The following is a 15,708-nucleotide window of genomic DNA, read 5'->3' on the forward strand; positions in this document are numbered from 1 at the left end:
GGCTACCAGGATCCGAGAAAAATCCTCCGACAGGTCAAGGGGCTGCAAGATTAGCCTCTCAACATTCAGGCCATTAGGGACAATGCCCTGAGGTTGGGATGGCGTAGCCTGCCATGATCCTGCATGACAAGGCTGGCAGAGGTCACCAGACTGATCTGGTCCCTGATAGAGAGATCCTGCAGGAATGGGAACAAGAACTGCCTCGGCCAATGAGGAGCACTAAGGATCATGGTTCCTTTGTCCTGCTGGAGATTCAGGAGGCACATCACCACCAGAGGAAGTGGAGGATATGTGTACAGCAGGCCCCTGCCCCAATGGTAGGCAAAGGTATCTGTGGCTGGTCTGCCATTCTCCCTGCACAGGGAGCAAAATTGTTTCACTTTGCTGTTGTAGGGGGGGTGGGTGAAGAGATGCACTTCTGGGGTTCCCCAGATGGAAGATCTGGTCCACCACCACTGGATTCAGGGACCACTTGTGGGGTCGGAAGGCCCAACTGAGATGATCCATCACCACATTCTCTGTCCCCATGAGGTACGCGGAATTGCATGCCCTGAGACCAAGCCCATGACAAAATCTGAACTGCTTCCTGACACAGAAGGAACAATCCCATACCTCCCTGTTTGTTGAAGTACCACATTGCCCATGGTTTTCAGTCTGGATCAGGATCGCTTGTCCAACAGTCTTGTTGGACAAGCGATCCCAGAACACCCAAAGTGTGTAACGAATTGCTTGAAGCTCCAGGAAGTTGATCTGGCACTGATCTTCCTGAGCAGACCACAGGCCCTGCGTGTGGAGGCCCTCCACATAGGCACCCCACCCCAGGGTCGATGCATCCATGGTGAGTACAAGCTGGGAAGGGGGAGCCTGAAAAGGAACCCCCTGTTCCAAACTGGACAGGTTCTCCCACCAAGATAAGAAGGCCTGGAGTGGTGAAGTAATGTGGATGCGCACATGGAAGTTCTTGGGTGGTTTGCCGCCACTGAGACCACAGGGTCCATTGAGCCCTGTGCATATGTAAGCAAGCCAAAAGTGTAACATGGACAGTGGCCGCCTTGTGACCCAAAAGGTGGAGCATGAGGCAGACGGAGACCTGCTAGCTCCAGCAAACCAGTCCCACAAGGGATACCAGTGCAAGCACCCAATTGCGGGGCATATAGGCTCTGGCCTAAGCCATGTCCAGATGGGCACCAATGAAGCTCAACTGCAGTGACGGGGTCAGATGGGACTTCAGGTAATTGATGACAAACCCGTGGGACTCCAACACCCGAATGGTGAAGTGCAGAGACCGAAGTGCCCCCATCATGGGTTCTGCTCTTGACCATCCAGTCATCCAAGTAGGGAACACCTGCACTCCTAGACAGTGGAGATGTGCTCCCACCACTGCCTGGCACTTCGTAAAGACACAGGGGAGGGGGGGCCCGAGGCAAAGCCAAGCAGCAACACCTTGTACTGGAAATGCCTCTCGCCCACAACAAACCAAAGATTCTTCCTGAGGCTGGGTAAGATTTCGATGTGGACATATGCGTCCTTGAGATTGAGGGAGAAAAGCCAGTCCCCTTCTTGCAGGAGGGGTATCAGGGTACTCAGAGAGACGATTTTGAACTTTTCTCTTTTTAGAAATCGGCTCAAAGCTTTCAGGTCCAGAATAGGGCAGAGTCCTCCTGTTCTCTTAGGAAATAGCAGCGTTGTGGATGCATGGTTAGTGGCATACTGGGCATGCTCAGACCGTAAGTTTTCCATGCTGGGCTCCATCTGATGACGTCACCCGTGTGTGAGGACTCCCATCCTGCTTGTCCTAGGAGAACAAACAGCAGCTTGCTATAACATTGCACTGAATCCTGAGTGTAAGGGGAATAATGTTTCCATATTTTTGATTTCTATGAAAACTTATTTTCACATGGTGATAGCAAGAAGAAAAGACAAACCAGTGAACTGATCAGAAAACAGCTGAAAGGGTGTGCACTCATGGGTTGTATTTGAAGGAGAACAGCTCATAAAATGTGCACTCTTAGGTTGGATTAAGAAACAAAGAAACATAGAAATGATGGCAGAAAAGGGCCGATGGTTTGTCCAGTCTACCCAGCAAGCTTCCCATGGCAGTATCTGCCTCGCCGTGCAGGTTACCCCCATGTATCAGTCAGTGCTGCTTGACGGGCTTTGCTTATGGACTTGGCCATAGAAGCAGTCCTGGGTTTTTTCCTTAATATCTGAGCATCAATACCCCAGACTATAAACAAGTTATGGCTCATGTTGGTGGTCCCTGAATCCAATTTCCTCTTTCCTTTCAGCCCCCACGCCTTTTTCGAAGCAGAGAGCAATGTTGCAGTTGCAAGAAACAGAAAAACAAAAACCACATGTTTCAGGACTGCAGTGGGAACATCGCAGTAGGTTACACACAAAGGAATTGGATGCTCTGAGTTTCAAGCACTGTGTGCGACATCATCATATATTTGAACAACTATGTTGGACTATTCTGGAGACTTGTTCCGTCAGATAGAGGTGGCGATATCAAATCCATACTGAATTATAAGGAACAGCGATTAATTTGTATTCTCTCTTCTGTTCTTCCATTAGGCATGAATGACAATGTGGAATAGACTTTTCTTGTATGAATGACTGTATTTTTCATCTTTTGGAAAGATCATTTTGATTGGCATTAATTATATGTAATTAATTAGTTTAAATAAGTGACATATTTGAATGGGCAGTATCTTTTTTACCACTATTTTTTACAGTCATTTGTTTCTGTGGATTCCCGATTGGTCAGTCACTGGAGAAACTCAAAATAATTGGTTAAAGCAATCAGGCCCCCAATTTTCATTGGTTAAGTTCCATCTTTGAAAGTAGTATAAATAATGGTGCACAAACCTGGTGGTTCCAAGTTTAGGATGCTGAAGCTGTCTACTAAAATCTCAAGCAAATGTAAGAGAAGTTGGACTTTATGATCTAGACATGTATGTTTTTTAAAAAAAATAGTAAATGTTTTTCAATGCTGTGTTGTTATATGTTAACAATATCTAAATATAGTATATTTTCAGGGAAATTGTTGAACTTTTCTGCCATAGCCCCCAAGGAAGGAGAACTTTTTAAACACGAGTTGAGTTGGGCTTATTTTCTGACATAGCGCAAGTTTTCAATGCAACATTCTAAGATAAGGGTCTATCATGATTTATATCCCAAAGTAATTTAAATGCAAAAATAAGAAAATGTTTTTAAAAAAATACATGAGACCAAAGATTATAAAAGTCGGGCATTTATCACCTTTGTGGTTACAAGAAGAAATGTATATTCCTCCAACGTTACATAAGTGATCTGTTTCAAAGCCTGTTTACTTGTTATGAAGGTCTCAGAAATGACAGCATGTTATGAGTCTACTACAGTTGCATCAAAAACATCAAGGCATATTGGTTAAGGGTAGTTATCCCATGCTTCTACTAAGGGTAGTAACCACTACACTGTGCTGATTACTTCCATGCTCATCAGTTCCGCAGACCGTAAAAGTCGGGGCCCTTGATTGTTGCTGTCTAAATCCAGTTCCCCTTTTCCCCTTCCATTGAAGCAGTGAGCAATATTGGAGTTGCATCAAAAGTATCAAGGCTTATTGGTTAAGGGTAGCATTGCACCAGCAAGTTACCCCTATGTATGCTTTCTTCATTTCCTGAGGTCTTGGCCATAGATGCAGTCCTGTGCTTTTTCCCTTATGTCCGTATAACAGTATTCCAGATCATGGAAGTCGGGGCCCTCGGTTGTCATCTGAATCAAATTCTTCTTATCTCCCTGCCATTTAAGCAGGGAACAATGTTGTAGTTGCATTAAAAGCATCAAAGCATATTGGTTAAGAGTTGTAATCTCCAAATTCTAAGGAGTAGCTGAACTGACTGCCCCTTCCCTAAATGATGCTGTACAGATACTACATTAGGCTTCCTCAAGGGATTTCCTCTAGCTTCACCCTGTCTAAGGCTTTGTACCAGTTTGGTTGGCACCAACATTACTGGAGGTAGATAATGAAGTGATGTCACTTCACTGCTATCCACATCCTGGTGGTATCATTTTTAACTGCCGTACCAGTAAGTTACCCCCTTCATGCTTATCTCATTTCTGTCTGCTAGCCTTTAGCGATGCACAGTGTTTATCCCATGCCCCTTTGAATTCTTTGACTATTTTATTCTTCACCACCTCCTCTGGAAGGGCATTCCAGGCCTCCACCACCCTCTCCTTAAAGAAATATTTCCTGATGTTGGTTCTGAATCGTCCCCCCTGGAGCTTCATTTCATGACCTCTAGTTCTATTGTTTTCTTTCCAATGGAAAAGGTTTGAAGTCCATACATCACTTGAAACCTTTTAGGTACCTGAAGGTCTGTATGTATCCTATCTCCCCTGCATCTCCTCTCTTCCAGGGTATAAATATTCAGATCCTTCAGCCTCTCCTCATAGGTCTTCTGATACAGACCCCACACCATTTTGGTTGCCCTTCTCTGGACACCTCCATCCTGTCTCTGTCCTTTTTGAGATACAGGGTGCAGAACTGGACACAACAGTCCAAGTGAGGCTTCACCAAAGATCTGTACAAAGGCATCATCACCTCCTTTTTCTTACTGGTTATTCCTCTCTCTATGTAGCCCCGCACTCTTCTGGCTTTAGCTATCACCTTGTCACATTGATTTTCCATCTTTATATCCCCAAACACTGTCACTCCAAGATCCTTCTCTTGGTCCATACACAGCAGCATGGGGAATGTATACTCATAGATTGGTAGGGATGTGCATTTGTTTAAAACAAATGGGTAAAATGAAATAAAAGTGACATTTTAGTTCCATTTGTGGCCTGCTTAAATGAATGGAGGGTGCCCATGAATATAAATCTTGGTTTCATTTATTTATGTTTCCCATTCAAGTCTATGGCCCTTTGAAAAGTTCTGCAGCCACCAACCAATGCTTTTGTTATTATAGCAGCTGGACCAGGGTTGAGATGGAAGAAGTAGGAAGAAGACAAGATGGAGGACCAATCAAGGTAAATCAATTTTTAACTAGCCTATAGCTGACATCTGAATCAAGTGATGCTCACATTCTCCCACTGAAAGGTCTGAGCATTAGAGGTGTGAATCGTGTGATCGATCGTCTTAACGATCAATTTTGGCTGGGGGGGGAGGGAAATCGGATCGTCGTGTTTTGTTTTGTTTTGAAATCATTAAAAATCGTAAATCGGGGGAGGGCGGGAAAACCGGCACACCAAAAAACCCCTAACACCCACCCCGAACCTTTAAAACAACCCCCCACCCTCCCGAACCCCCCCAACATGTTTTAAATGACCTGGGGTCCAGTGGGAGGGTCCCGGCGTGATCCCGGCGCAATGTCCCGCTCTCTGGCCACACCAAAAAAACCCTAACACCCACCCAAACCTTTAAAACAAACCCCCACCCTCCCGAACCCCCCCAAAATGTTTTAAATGATGTGGGGTCCCGGCGCGATGTCCCGCTCTCTGGCCACGACTGCTATGAAGAGAAATGGTGCCGGTGGCCCTTTGCCCTTATCATGTGACAGGGCAAAGGTAGCGCCGGCGCCATTTTGATTCCTAGCTCCCGACGTCACGTGTCCAGGAGATCGCTCCCGGACCCCCGCTGGACCCCCAGGGACTTTTGGCCAGCTTGGGGGGGCCTCCTGACCCCCACAAGACTTGCCAAAAGTCCAGCGGGGGTCCGGGAATGACCACTTGCACTCGAGCCGTATTGCAAAATGGCGCCGGCCATATGGCCGGCGCCATTTTGCAATACAGCCGGCGCCATTTTGCAATACGGCTCGAGTGCAAGAGGTCGTTCCCGGACCCCCGCTGGACTTTTGGCTAGTCTTGTGGGGGTCAGGAGGCCCCCCCAAGCTGGCCAAAAGTCCCTGGGGGTCCAGCGGGGGTCCGGGAGCGATCTCCTGGACGCGTGACGTCGGGAGCTAGGAATCAAAATGGCGCCGGCGCTACCTTTGCCCTGTCACATGATAAGGGCAAAGGGCCACCGGCGCCATTTCTCTTCACAGCAGTCGTGGCCAGAGAGCGGAAATCGTGCCGGGATCATTGCGCTGGGACCCCAGGTCATTTAAAACATATAGGGGGGGTTCGGGAGGGTGGGGGTTTGTTTTAAAGGTTCGGGGTGGGTGTTAGGGTTTTTTTGGTGTGCCGGTTTTCCCGCCCCCTGTTTAACGATACAATACAAATGCCCCTGATGATAAATCGTGGGCATTTGTATTGTATTGTGCACTCTATCGATTTTGGACGATTTTAAAATTATCTGACGATAATTTTAATCGTTCAAAAACGATTCACATCCCTACTGAGCATATGCAAACAAACTCCATTTTCTCTGTTGGATTTCACAGAGAAAGGTTATCTTTTTGAAACTCTGTTAGAATGAAAAAAGGTTTAAAAAAGGAGAGAGAAGAATTGGTATTGGCAATTGTTATCTTCAATGCTGCAATCACAGGGCTCTCACTGTGAGAGAAAGACACAGAGGCACTGTATTCTATCTGTTCACTGGAGCAGGGCAATGAAGATACAGAAACAGTGAACAAAGAGCACTGATATTTTTTGCCTCTGATTCTGCATAGTGGCAGTGCACTGATTATAGTGCAGACTGCACAGAGAGAGAGAGAGAACAGAATAACAGCTTTGCCAGCCTTTCCAGTTTCTTCTCTGACAGTTTTTTTTTTGCATGTACAAAAGTAGTTATCAGCAGTGCACACACATTCATTGTGCATATCTGTGCATGTGTATCTGAGATAGATTTTTGCATACATTGTGAGGGATAGCCAGACAGGAGAGAGTTTGTACCACTGGAAAGCTGCTAACTCTGCATAGCAGATTAACAGACCTTACCTCATCTAGGTTAAACAGACAATTAATTTCTCGCTTAGTCAATTTTTCTCACTTATTAGGGCAGTTATATCACTCACTTTCGTCAAATGCTTTTTTAAAATAACCAAGTTTTTAGATGTTTTTTAAAAACTTTAAGATCTACCTGCATTCCTAAGTCAGATGGCGAAGAGTTCCATACCTTCTGGCCTGCAAATGAAAAAGCTCTGTCTCTGACTTCACTAAGATGGGCTGAACGCATGGAGGGCACAGCCAGAAGGGCTTTATTAACGGATCTCACATTTCTTTGCAGGGTATGAAAATGTAATGCCACATTAAGCCATTTTGTATTTTTGCCATCAACGAATTTGTGTAAAAGGCATAGAACTTTTTCAACTTTATATTCAATTTGAAATTTAAGTGGAAGCCATTGAAGGGAAAATAAAATTGATGTAATATCATCAAACTTTTTGCCACTGTTACATTCTGTAATAGTTGTAATGGTCTAATAGTGCATCCTGGGAAGCCTACTAAACGAGAGTTACAGTAATCCAAATTAGAAAATAGAAGAGATTGTAATATAATACGAAAATTATCCAGCGAGAGAAGGGGTTTTAAATGCCTCAAAGTAATTTGTTAATTTTTTTTACTAAAAATGTTTTTTCATATTCAATGAACTATCAATAATTATACTTAAGTCTCGTGCATGGTTGGTTAATTTGATTTCGAAGGTGTCCGTTTTGAAAAAATAACAATCGTTACAAGAACCTTTTCTATTTAATAGATAATCTGTTTTGTTTAAATTTAAAACAAGTTTCATATGGGTAGTAACTGTTTAATAACAGAAACACAAATCTCGACTAGTTTCAAAGTATTATAAATTGTGTCATTAATTGGCACCAAAAATTGTGTCATCGGCATATACATAGTGTGTTATCCCTAAACTAGCAAGAAGTTGGCACAGAGGTAACATGTAAATATTGAAGAGAGTAGCGGATAGGGATGATCCTTGTGGTATGCCGAGACCATTTTAACCTTCTTGGATATGGAATTTCCTATTTTAACTTGAAAAGAACGATTCCCTAAGTGTGAAATAAGCCATTGTAGTGTAATGCCATTAAGATCGATTTCAGATAATCTATGAATTAAAATTTGGTGATTTTTGTATCAAACACTGCAAATAAGTCAAGAAGAACTAATAGATATGATTGGCCAGCATTGAAACCTCTTAAAACAGTATCAGACAAGGCGAGAAGTAGTGTTTCTGTATTAAACTTTTTCTAAACCCAGATTGAGAGGGAAAAAGATTATTGTGTGTGCCAATGTGTTCTGAAAGTTGAGCCCTACAACCGTTTCTATAATCTTAGCTAAAAATGGTAAATTCGATATAGGTCTGAAATTGTCAAAATTATTGGGATCCGAGTTTTTCTTTTTTAAAATTGGCTTAAGAGCTGCACATTTTAAAGAAAGGGATATTTTTCCTTCACTCAATGACAAGTTAATAATTTTCCTAAACAGATGTGGCAATAGGTTGAGTAAGGAGCTTTAAAGTGGAATCAGGTATTGAATCTAAAGGATGTGTGGCTGGATTTTAGGGGTTTTTTTTAAGATTGATTTGATTTCTAAGGTTGAGACGGGATGAAACGAGAACCACAAAGGAACATCTCGTGGCTACGAAGTAACTACTTGATCTGGAACATTTGGAATCTTGTTGAGGAGTTTGTGTACCTTATCTTGAAAGAAATGGGCAAGCTCATCACATTTGTTAGGGGGCAAAACCGCGTCGTCCAATGGGAGCATCTCTGAACAGAGAAAAGCATTCTTGGATTAAATTTAACATCCTGGATTTTTTGTGTGAAATACTCACGTTTCCCTGTCTATACTTGGAAAGAGAGGCTCTGTCAATCCCTAGTGTTTGGTTCGAGGGAGTTTCTGCCACGTTATTTCTTTTTGTCTAAGGAGTCTTTTAGAATCATGTATTTCTGCCTTATACCAGGTCTCTTTCTTCTTATTAAGATAGTCAGCCATATTAGAGGTAGTGCCTACCCATGATTCAACAGCCTTATCCATATGACATTTCTGTGACACGGATTCTCCTTATAACTGCGCACTCTGGAGCTTGAATTCTGATAAATTGCTATCTGTTATTATGTTTGTTTTCTCCACATTTAAATTTGTTGGTATAAATGTATATGCCCTTTATTAAACGTACGAGCAAAGCAATAGAAAAGAATAAAGAACAACGTGGGGAATTTTGAAGGCTTCTGGTGCTGCAGCTCTCGGTTCATGCCTGATTTGACTGAGCTGGGGGGCCCGGAGGAGCAGGGCTGAAGCGCCAGGTGAAGAACACATGTTTCTGCTCAAGGAGGTGAAAGAGAGCGAATGTAAATATTTTTCTGAAGCTGCTCTGTGACTGACATGTGGACAACTGGTTTGGGCATCTTGTCCCTGACATCACGGTGACAACATGCCCATCACACTTTCTGTGCCCAAAGTGACATTAGATAAGGAATTATGCATAGCAAACTCAATAATGCATTGTGTAAATCAGAGCAGATGTTTGTCTGAAACAGATGAAACCTCCAGGGGAAGAAGAAATGTAGAAAAAGAGAGAAGATCAATATAAATATACCCCTTCCCAGCTTCTCTCGTTTCTCCTCTCTCTCGGTCATCCCCTGCTGGCTTCAGCCTCTCCAAGTCCCTGTTTCACGCAAGGAGCAGATTAGTGGCTTGAACAGGGGTGAGCCCCTCCTCTTCTGTCGCCCAGGGCACAACTGCTGTTTTGAGCTGCGCAGGACACCGTACAGTCACGTATTCAAAACAGCGGTCAGACCCTGGGTGGCAGCAGAGGAGGATGCAGCTCACCCTACTGCCACAGATCCTGCTAGTCAGTCAGCAAGGGAGGGAATTGTGATTGTGCTACAGGACAGCGACCACTTCCCATGCCAAGTTCAGTCACTGGTGGCTCTCGAGCCCCCTGCTGCTTTCTAGTGATACAGAGCTACAGGGAACAAACATTCAAATGCCCAGACCCCTAGTCTCACACTGCCTTTCTGCAGTGCCTCACAATCCACCCATGTTTCAACAACTTTGAATAATTTTTTATCATCTGCAAATCTAATCACTCACCTCATCATTCCCTTTTTCAGATCATGTATACATAAGCCAAATGACACAGGTCGTAGAACCCATCCCTGTGGCACCTCACCCACTAAAGATTTAGTCCTGTTTTCTGTCTTATGGGGGATAATGTACAAAGTGATTTACGCACAGAAAACTTAGTTTTATGCGCATGAACGACTTCATAAAACACCTCGGGCTGCATAACCCAGTTGTGTGCATTGTTTTCTGCAAACTGAGCAGAGGCACTGCAGGGGAAGAGACACCGCTTGCACACATGCTTATTTGCATGTGCTGCACAGGTGTAACTCACGCTCTCCGGAGAGGAGGTGTAACTTTAAGGGAGTGAATGCATGCCCTGTATTCAGATCTTCAAAGCATACGTATGTTTTTCTGCTTTGAAAATCCTGGGAAAAGTCTGCATGTACAAAGAAGCTCTCGCTATGTGGCCTCTGAGCCAGAATAGTGTGAGCAGCACTGTAAAACGGAAAAGAAAAATGTCCTGACGAGATGAGGTCTTCAGGCTTTACCTGCACTCATATTCCGGGCCTCTCTGTCTCTGTCTTGCTGTTCTAACGTCGGTGGTGAAGGCGGGAAATGAGCAGTTCTAACTTCTGAGGCATAATTTAAGCCATGGGTGAGCTTTATTGAGAAAGATTACCTAACTATAAAATGTAGCTACTCTCTTTATCTTTCACAAGGAAATCAAACTGCTTGGGAAAAGACGAGAGCAGCATGTCCATACAGTTTTATGATGATGTAGCAAAATAATGGAAAATACTGCAGAATCTATGGCATTGCTAAGAAAAATAAAGCAAAACCCCAAATTGTCTGTTTTTCCTTCTTTCCCCTTTCACCATCTGTAATGCAACCATTCATTTTATGCAGAATCAAAACCTTCTGTGCTTCATGTTTTATTCAATATTTGGCTACGATGCCTAATTTATGGCACTAGCAGAGGGGTTCAGAGTGGTCTTTTGTAAGACGAGACGTCTTTAAGATCATCCATAGCCTTTGATCGCTTTTTCTCTCAGACAGGTTGGTTATTTACACATAATAATTAGAGGCCACCAGTCCTTGCTTTAAAGAACAGAGCATGTAAAACCGAAGAAGACAGCCTGCTCTTCAGAGACTGCAAGCTATTTGGTAGGAAAAGAAGCAAGAGTGATTTTAACACTTTCCCAGATAGACTCACCATGGTGCGTCGTTCACAGCAGCCTCTATCCTGCGAAACTGTGCTAGGAGGGACCCCACAGATGTTTGAGGTGTTTGGATGTTCAAATCCTGAGGAGAGGTAAGTGAGGAAAAAGAAACAGGGCCTTTAAGAGTAGCTCTGATAACCTGAAAGAATGTTGAAAAGAGAAGAGCGTCAATTTTATTTGAAAGGTAAGGTGACAGCACAGATCATTTTCCCACAGCAGAGGGAAGGAGTTGTGGGTGTCTATGAAAGGTTTCTACTACATGGCAGATATCAATATCAAAAGGAAAGGATAACCAATGTTCATCAATTCATAATGCGGAAATTGCAGGTGGTCCGAAATATGGCAGCCTGCGTCATCACTGGGAATACTAGATGGACCCAGGCAGGTCTTTTATTAAAGACCTCACATTGGTTCCCAGTTGGATTAGGTTCCCAACACAGTTGCATTGTTGTTTGAAATGAATGGACTCAAAGAGGAACTTGCGCTCAAGTAAAAGGCGTTTATTACAGTTTCCAGTGGCTACAGCTCTTAGACAGTCAGGTCTCCAGAATAGGTCCTCTTCCTCCGCCTTGCCAGCTTTATGGAATGATTTACCACTGAAATCAAGGGAGGAAATGAACCTATTGAAATTTCTTAAACAATTGAAGACCTGACTGATGAATGGTATAGTGAAAGGCTAACATGAACAACTTAAGAGATCTGGAGTATGATGATGCTACGATATGTGGGGTGTTGACATGCACAATAAAATCAACATATAAGAGTACAATAAAGTCATAAAAACATACAATAAAATAACATAACACAGTAAGGATACTGCCTACCATGTCAACACCCCACATATCATCATCATACTCCAGGATCATATCAGTTAAGCGATTCATAAATGATTTGAATCGCTTAACTGATATAATCACTCTAAGCAATGTACTGCTTTTTAATATATTCATGAATTAACCAGAAATGGGAACAACAAGTGAGGTGATTAAATTTGCCAATGACACAAAATTATTCAAAGTTGTTGAATCGCAAGAAGATTGTGAGAAATTTGAAGAGGACATTGCAAAACTGGGAGACTGGTCATGCAAATGACAAATGAAATTTAATGAGATCAAGTGCAAAGTGATGCACTTAGGGACGAGTAACCCAAATTATAGCTACACAATGCAAGGTTCCACATTAGGAGTCACCACTCAGGAAAAGGATCTAGGTGTCATTGTTGAAAATACGTTGAAAGCAGCCAAGAAAGCAAATAGAAATCTAGGGATTATTAGGAAAGGGTTGGTGAATAAAACAGAGAATATCATAATGCCTCTGTATCGCTCCATGGTGTGACTTCATCTTGAGTACTGTATGCAATTCTGGTCACCACATCTCAGAAAAGGTATAGGAGAATTAAAAAAGATACAGAGAAGGGCAATCAAAATGATAAAGGGAATCTAACAATTCCCCTATGTAGAAAGACTAAAAAGGTTAGGTCTCTTCAGCTTGGAGAAGAGACGGCTGATAGGAGATATGATAGAAGTCTATAAAATGAGTGGAATGGAATGAGTAAACGTTAATCAGTTGTTTGCTCTTTCGAAAAGTACGAAGACCAGGGGACACACATTGAAGTTATTAGGTGATACATTTCAAACTAATAAGTGAAAATATTTTTTTTACTCATCGCATAATTAAGCTTTGGAATTCATTGCCAGGGGATGTGGTGAAAGCTATTTATGTAGCTTCATTTAAAAAAATTTTGGACAAATTCCTGGAGGAAAAAGTCCATAAACCATTATTAAGGTGGAGCTGCAGAAATCCACTGCTTATTCTTGGGATAAGCAGCTTGGAATCTCTCTACCTCTTAGGATCCTGCCAGGTACTTGTGATCCAGATTGACCACTGTCGGAAACAGGATACTGGGCTTGATAGACCTTTGGTTTGACCCAGTATGTCAAGTCTTTATGTTCTTATGTACATAAATAAATAAATATATGCCAAAATATACTAATATGAGTTGATTTACATTTAAAATATTTAAATATGTTGACATCATAAACAGTATTATTGCTTCAAAAAATTCCACTAATTTTTATGATTGCCAGCTCACAGAAAGCTTTCGAGAGCAGGAGCACTTACCTCCGATGCCTACACTAACAGTACATGGCCGGGCCGCTGCGGATGGCTGAGCCTCTCCTGCACAGCATGGATGCCAGCATCCTGTACCCTCCCCCTGCTCTCCTTAGGCATGTGGGTGCACCAAGTCTGCAGCTTTGAAGATCCCGTGGTAGGAAAAGGGACATGGCATCCTCTGATTATGTCGGGGCCCCTCTGACTCTTCCACCTTATCTCACCAACGGATCTCCTACACCCCAGAGTGTAACGTGTGTTGCTGCTTCCTGTTTCCTGCATTCCTGGTCCTGTTCCTTGCCTCCTCTCTCCAGCCCAGCCAGCCTTGTCTTATGCAGCCCTCACCCTCTCAGCTTGTCCTGCTGTGTTACTTATTTTCCTCAGCTCCCCAGCCTGTCCTTGGACCAGCTTCTGGATCAGACCTTCATCTGAACTTTGATCAATCTAGCTTGCCGTCTGCCACTGAACCTTACTGAACTTCAACCATTTTTGCCTGCCACTTCTTCCAACCCTGGTCTGGCCCTGAATCTACACATTCACTACTTCCCTAAAGACTCTCACCTAAATACCTGCCGGCCTCTGGTATCCAAATGTTCAACCCAAGGGGAAAGGGGTTAGTATAGGTGAATCTCCAGTCCAGTCTCTTCCTTGCATAGCTCCACCAGCTGTTAGTGAGAGCCTATGGTGCCTACCCCATAGGCTGCATCAGTCTCAGCACACCTGCAAGGCTCCACGACTCTTACACTAAGATCAAATTATATGCAAACTTAAGTGTATGTGCACCACCCAAAATGCATTTAATCAAGCTTCCTCCTGTGTCCTGTCCCAACATCAATGCCTCCTTCTGGGGAACTTCTGAAGTAAATTTCTGAGACATGACCAATCAGCTCTCAAGATAACCAGTATATCTAATTTGTGTTTTGTCGATTTGCAGGTAATACAAAGATCTGCAACAGAGAATGGAAAGTGATTTAAGAAAGCTTGAAGAGTGGTCAAAGTTTGGCAGCTGGGATTCAGGGCCAAGATGTGCAAAGTTATGCATCTGGTGCGGTAATCCAAAAGACCTGTATGTAAGAGCATAAGAACATAAGAACATGCCATACTGGGTCAGACTAAGCGTCCATCAAGCCAGGCATCCTGTTTCCAACAGTGGCCAATCCAGGCCAGAAGAACCTGGCAAGTACCCAAAAACTAAGCCTATCCCATGCTATTGATGCTAGTAATGGCAGTGGCTATTTTCTAAGTCAACTTAATAGCAGGTAATGGACTTCTCCTCCAAGAACTTCTCCAATCCTTTTTTAAACACAGCTATGCTAACTTCACTAACCACATCCCCTGGCAACAAATTCCAGAGTTTAATTGTATGTTGAGTGAAAAAGAACTTTCTCCGATTAGTTTTAAATGTGCCACACGCTAACTTCATGGAGTGCCCCCTAGTCTTTCTATTATCTGAAAGAGTAAATAACCAATTCACATTTACCTGTTCTAGACCTCTCATGATTTTAAACACCTCTATCATATCTCCCCTCAGCCGTTTCTTCTCCAGGCTGAACAGTCCTAACCTCTTTAGTCTTTCCTCATTGTGGAGCTGTTCCATCCCCTTTATCATTTTGGTCACCCTTCTCTGTACCTTCTCCATCACAACTATATCTTTTTTGAGATGCGGCGACCAGAATTGTACACAGTATTCAAGGTGCAGTCTCACCATGGAGCGATACAGAGGCATTATGACATTTTCCGTTTTATTTACCATTTTCTTTCTAATAATTCCCAACATTCTGTTTGCTTTTTTGACTGCCGCAGCACATTGAACCGACGATTTCAATGTGTTATCCACTATGACACCTAGATCTCTTTCTTGGGTGGTAACTCCTAATATGGAACCTAACATTGTGTAACTAATACTATAGCATAGCATGTGATGGGGTGAAAGACTGATGTGCACAGAGCAAGAGAGGGACCTTGGGGCGATAGTGTCTGGTGATTTGAAGATGACAAAGCAATGTGACAAGGCGATAGCTAAAACCAGAAGGATACTGGGCTGTACAGAGAGAGAAATAGCCAGTAAGAAAAAGGAGGTGATAATCCCTTTTTACAGGTCCTTGGCGAGCTCCCACCTGGAGTACTATGTTCAGTTTTGGAGTCCATATCTCAAAATCACATGCAATTTAATGTGCGTTGGATCATCTCTACATAACCTCTCCTGCACACCCTGGATTTTCCTGCCCCTTACAACCTATCTACACTTAACATATTAAACACTCTATCTAACCCTCATCCACCTTGCCCCTACACCAATTAAGACTTTGACGCAAGATTTGTAAATAGTTACCTATTATTATATTGTTATATTGATTATACTGTCATAACTCTTCTGTTACTGTAAAATGCTGTCCTAGTTTTTTGGTTATTTATGATCTCCTATGTATGTATCTATCCC

This window comes from Rhinatrema bivittatum, chromosome 9 (assembly GCF_901001135.1).
Source record: "Rhinatrema bivittatum chromosome 9, aRhiBiv1.1, whole genome shotgun sequence".
Lineage (NCBI taxonomy): Eukaryota > Metazoa > Chordata > Amphibia > Gymnophiona > Rhinatrematidae > Rhinatrema > Rhinatrema bivittatum.